The sequence below is a fragment of the Mus caroli genome, chromosome 9, assembly GCF_900094665.2.
Source record: "Mus caroli chromosome 9, CAROLI_EIJ_v1.1, whole genome shotgun sequence".
Classification (NCBI taxonomy): domain Eukaryota; kingdom Metazoa; phylum Chordata; class Mammalia; order Rodentia; family Muridae; genus Mus; species Mus caroli.
In genome coordinates this window covers 106,814,530-106,820,540 of record NC_034578.1, presented here as the reverse complement: position 1 = coordinate 106,820,540, position 6,011 = coordinate 106,814,530, and the positions used below count along the sequence as shown (strand labels likewise).

General features: G+C 42.9%; 1 pseudogene; it reads left to right on the top strand.

The window, feature by feature from the left end:
- The first annotated feature begins 4,435 nt into the window (after positions 1-4,435).
- LOC110302527 lies at positions 4,436-5,240 on the top strand (annotated as a pseudogene).
- Positions 5,241-6,011: the final 771 nt, after the last annotated feature.

The window sequence follows — 6,011 nt, the reverse complement described above, 5'->3', positions numbered from 1 at the left end:
TTCTGTTCTGCCCAGAAAGAGGCTAGGAGGCCTCTCAGACAGCATCTAGATGCAGTCTCCAAGTGTTCCACCTGCTTTGGCCTTATATAACCAAGAAGCAGACGCTGTGCCAGAGCGTGTTCCCTGAGATGCTGTCCGAGGCTCACACACAACAGTGATGCAGATGCAGTCACAAGGGCAAAATATGCACAAGTGCAGGCTCATCCAACTGACATCATCTCAGTGATGTCAGTCACTGTCTAGTCCAGGATGTGAGAGCTACCACACACATGCCTACCGAGCTTCTTAAAGGTGCAGGATGCTGGAGAGTATTTAAAATGCATTATATATCTGTGTACATTGTCTAACAATCAGTTTACTTAAAAAAGATTATCAGTGTTCTAGGGGAGAAATTACTTTATCAGTAAGTTTATCTTAAAAATTTCAAAATAGCAAAATCTCTTTGAAGTTAAACATTAAGGAAATGCTAATTTCAAGCACAGTGAGAAAAATTATCAATAATGTTTCCAAGATGTTTGTAGAACATGATTTTAATATTTTCAACTGTAAATATTCAACAAACAGAATAATTATTTTAAGATATATTTCATTGTTACGTCTCCTTTTTCATTTCTGATTTTATTAATTTGGATACTATCTCTGTTTCCTCTGGTTAATCTGGCTGAGAGAATTATCTATTTTGTTGATTTTTCTCAAGGAACCTGCTCCTGATTTTGTTGATTCTTTGTATAGCTCTTTTTGTTCCTACTTGGTTGATTTCAGCCCTGAGTTTTATTATTTCCTGCCCTCCACTCCTCTGGTATATTTGCTTCTTTTTGTTCTAGAGCTTTCGGGTGTGCTGTCAAGCTGCTACTGTAAGCTCTCTCTAGTTTCTTTTTAGAGGCACTTAGAGCTATGAGTTTGGTTCATAACTTCATTTAGTTTCACTGTGTCTCTATTTAGTTTCTGTTTCCATGATCTGTTCATTGCTGAGTGTGGGGTGTTACAGTCTCCCACTATTATTGTGTGTGGTGTGATGTGTGCTTTGAGCTTTAGTAAAGTTTCTTTTATGAATGTGGATGCTCTTGCATTTGGAGCATTAGATGTTCAAAATTGAGAGTTCATCTTAGTAGATTTTTCCTTGGACCAGTATGAAGTGTCTTTTCTTATCTTTTTTGATAACTTTTGGTTGAAAGTTGATTTTATTCAATATTAGAATGGCTACTCTAGCTTGTTTCTTGGGACCACTTGCTTGAAAAAAAAAATGTCTTCCAACCTTTTACTCTGAGGTAGTGTCTGTCTTTGTCACTGAGGTGGATTTCTTGTATAAAGCATAATGCTGGGTCCTTTTTATGTAGCCAGTCTCTTAGTCTATGTCTTTTTATTGGGGACTTGAGTCCATTGATGTTAAGAGATAGTAAGGAAAAGTGATTGTTACTTTTTGTTATTTTGTTGTTGTTGTTGTTGTTACAAGTGGAATTATGTTTGTGCGGCTATCTTCTTTTGGGTTTGTTGAAAGATTACTTTCTTGATTTTTCTAGAGTGTAGTTTCCCTCCTTTTGTTGGTGTTTTCCATCTATTATCCTTTGTAGGACTGGATTTATGGAAAGACTTGTGTATATTTGGTTTTATCATGGAATATCTTGGTTTCTTCGTGTATGGTAATTGAGAGTTTGGCTGGGCATAGTAGCCTGGGCTGGCACTGTGTTCTCTTAGGGTCTGTAAAACATCTGCCCAGGATCTTCTGGCTTTCATAGTCTCTGGTGGGAAGTCTGGTGTTGTTCTGATAGGCTTGCCTTTATATGTTACTTGACTTTTTCCCTTACTGCTTTTAATATTCTATCTTTATTTAGTGCATTTGGTGTTTTGATTATTATGTGATAGAAAGAATTCCTTTTCTGGTTCAATCTATTTAGAGTTCTGTAGGCTTCTTGTATGTTCATTGGCATCTCTTCCTTTAGGTTAGGGAAGTTTTCTTCTATAGTTTTGTTAAAGATATTTATTGGCCCTTTAAGTTAGAATTCTTTACTCTCTTCTATATCTATTATCCTTGGGTTTGGTTTTCTCATTGTGTCCTGGATTCCCTGGCTGTTTTGGGTTAGGAGCTTTTTGCTTTTTGCATTTTCTTTGACTGTTATGTCAATGTTTTCTATGGTATCTTCTGCACCCGAGATTCTCTCTTCCATCTTCCATTCTTGCATTCTCTTGGTGATGCTTGCAACTATGACTCCTGATCTCTTTCCTAGGTTTTCTAACTCCAGGGTTGTCTCCCTTTGTGATTTCTTTATTGTTTCTATTTCCATTTTTAGATCTTGGATGGTTTTGTTCATTTCCTTTGCCTGTTTAATTGTGTTTTCCTGTAATTCTTTAAAGGATTTTTGTGTTTCGTCTTTAAGGGCTTCTAGCTGTTTACCTGTGTTCTCCTGTATTACCATCAGGGAGTTATTTATTTCCTTCTTAAAGTCCTCTATTATCATCATGAGAAGTGATTTTAGATCTGAATCTTGCTTTTCCAGTGTGATGGTGTATCCAGGACTTTCTATGGTGGGAGAACTGGGTTCTAATGATGCCAAGTAACCTTGGTTTCTGTTGTTTATGTTCTTATGCTAGCCTCCTGCCATCTGATTATCTCTAGTGCTACCTTCCCTCGATATATCTGACTGGAGCCTGTCCTTCCTGTGATCCTGGTTGTGTCAGAACTCCTCAGAATTCAGCTGTCTCTGGGATCCTGTGATTCTGGGATCCTGTGATCCTGAGATAGTAGGTGTCTCCAAGCTCCTGGGAGTCATGCTGTCTCTGGAAACCTGAGATCCTGGTGTGACCAACTCCTGGGATCCTGGGATCCTGGGCATGTTAGAGTGCCTGGGAGTGGAGTTTCTTCTGTGTGTTGTGGGACTGGCTGTGGAGTTAGCACCGAAGGTCTGCTCAGAGAACCTATGATCCTGTGATCCTGGGTGTGTTAGATCACCTGGGAGTAGAACTTCCTGTGGGTGTTGTGGGACAGTGCAGTTCACACTCAGGGCACTAGCTCAGACTGAAAGGAACCTGTGCAACTGGTCTGGTGGAGTTCCTGGGTGCCTGGTTCCCACTGGTCCCACTTACTTCTGGTGTTGGGGTAGATGTTGTATCCTAGTCACCTCTGATCCTATGATCCTGGGCATGTTAGAGTGCCTGGGAGTGAAGCATGGTTCTTCAAACATGTGCTCGTGCGCGCACACGTGCACACACACACACACACACACACTTTGAAAAGTCTTAGGTAAGCCCCAATGAACAAGCCCCACTCCCGTCCATAAATCATGCCATTGTGTGATAGCGTGCCATCAAGACAGACTACATTTATCTCCCCACTGCAATTCTCACAGGGATATGTTCAGAAAGTACTGGTCATGTTATCTTTCCAAAAAGGTTAAAAGAGGGATTTGCTTATCTATAATGATTTATGGAACTGACAAAGAAGTGCACAGATTGTGGCCAGAAAATGCATAGGAATCGACAGAATGGTTTAAAACAAAATTATGGTGTCGGGACATGAGGCCAATAGCTCCATTCTTTAATAGGACAAAGGAGCAGGGCCCCATAAATCACATTTGTCAGGAATAAATAAAAAGAGTACCCAATAAGGCCAGTGGTCCTTGTTGTTCTTGAATCTCTCCTAATTTGTTGAGCTGCCCTGCCCTGCTCTGCCTCCGTCGGAGATAAGGCGCTCTGTCACTGCCGTGCTCTCTCCTGATTAAGTCTAAACAACAGTAAGTAAGCCTTCTGAGTGTGTCCCATCCAGCCTTGACTTTCCCGGTGGCTGCTGAGTCATCTTCGGTGACTTGGCAATTTCAGCACAGAACAGATGTATCTAAGCAAAGACCCACATCAGCACACCCAGAAAACAGGCTCTCGGTGACTATGGAAAGCAAGTATGCTTTCTAGTTCCTTCTCTCACAAAACCATTAGCAAATATGTCACCTGACAGTTTGATAGCTAAGAGAAGAGGAGCCAGGATGACGTCATACCAGGGCCCCAGCCCAGAGCTATTACACTGTCAAACATCCAGGGAAGGGGGCTGAAGAGCAAGTAAATGCAGATAAATACTTATAAAGTTGACTTAAAGACCTGCCTCACATCTCCAGATGAAGAAATAAAACAGAGGTGTTGCAGAGCTATCAATCTCTCAAGACTCATTATGAAATTTTGTCACTGAACCAGGAAGAAGAGCAAGCCATCTGCTGACTTAACATTTTAACTTGACATCTTAACACTAACTGAACTGTTTCACGATATACGTGTTTTGTAACTCCCTGGGTCATGTGTTTTACTGTGGTCCTAACAAAATGCAAAGTCTAATTTCAACACAACTTTCCTCCCTGCCTCCAGAATTACGCTAAGTTCTCCCTGTGCGGTGGATAGTAGCTGGTATAAGCACCTTGTCAGAAACCCCTCACCTGACTCTTCCCACCAGCCGAGCAAGATGTCCAAAGGAAAGAAGGCCAAGGGCAAGAAGGTGGCTCCAGCCCCCATTGTCGTCAAGAAACAGAAGGTCAAAAAGGTGGTCAATCCTTTGTTTGAGAAGAGGCCCAAGAACTTCGGCATTGGGCAGGACATCAGCCCAACAGAGATCTAACACGCTTCCTCAAATGGCCCTGCTACATCAGGCTGCAGAGGCAAAGAGCCATCCTCTGTAAGCTGCTCAAAATACCTCCTGCCATTAACCAGTTCACCCAGGCCCTGAACAGGCAAACAGCTACTCGGCTGCTTAAGCTTGCCCACAAGTACAGGCCAGAGACAAAGCAAGAGAAGAAGCAAAGGCTACTGGCCCGTGCTGAGAAGAAAGCTGCTGGCAAAGGCGACGTCCCAACTAAGAGACCACCTGTCCTCCAAGCAGGAGTCAATACAGTCACCACCTAGGTGGAGAACAAGAAGGCTCGGCTGGTGGTGATTGCCCACGATGTAGACCCCATGAGCTGGTGGTTTTCCTGCCTGCCCTGTGTCAAAAGATGGGAGTCCCCTACTGCATCATCAAGGGAAAGGCCAGGCTGGGGTGCCTGGTTCACAGGAAGGCATGCACCACTGTTGCCTTCACCCAGGTTAACTTGGAAGACAAGGGTGCTCTGGCTAAGCTGGTGGAAGCTATTAGGACCAATTATAATGACAGATATGATGAGATCCATCACCACTGGAGAGGCAATGTCTTGGGTCTTAAGTCTGTGGCTCGCATTGCCAAGCTGGAAAGGGCAAAGGCTAAAGAACTTGCCACTACACTGGGTTAAATGTACACTAAGTTTTCTGTACACAAATATAATTACAAAATTTAAAACAAAAGAAACCCCGCAGCTAGTTCTATAGAGAAGAAAGTGATACTGAGTGTACTGTGATTTGAATGGGCCTGTTTCTATCCATCTGAAGTCGGAAGTAGGGGGAACATCCTCTTAAGACCATTGTCAGAGCTGGAGCATAAAAGGCAGATATACTGGGCTCTTACCCTCTGTTCCTCTCCCAGCTTTGCTGCACACCTGCAGACCCAGGTCCTGATCTCCAGATCCATCCTTGCTCTGGCTTGACACCTGACTGGCTGGTTTCATCTTTGGCAGCCAGTTGTTGGGAGCTATTAAGACGTGGCTACAAATTTATTATACAATATGCCTTTATAAAAACATTAAAACGGGGGAGAGCTGGTTAGTGTTCACCATAGTCTACTGTACTTTGTAGGACAAAGGCTTGCCCCTGCTCTGTAGTTCCAGCCAGTTTTCTTCTTTTTTTAATTGGGTATTTATTTCATTTACATTTCCAATGCTATCCCAAGAGTCCCCCACACGCTCCCCCACCCACTCCCCCACCCACCCACTCCCACTTCTTGGCCCTGTCGTTCCCCTGTACTGAGGACACGACTAATGGGCCTCTCTTTCCACTGATGGCCAACTATGCAGCTAGATTCATAGCTACTCATTTTCTGATTCATATGCAGCTAGAAACACAAGCTCCAGAGGAGTACTGGTTAGTTCATATTGTTGTCCAACCTATAGGGTTGCAGACCCCTTCAG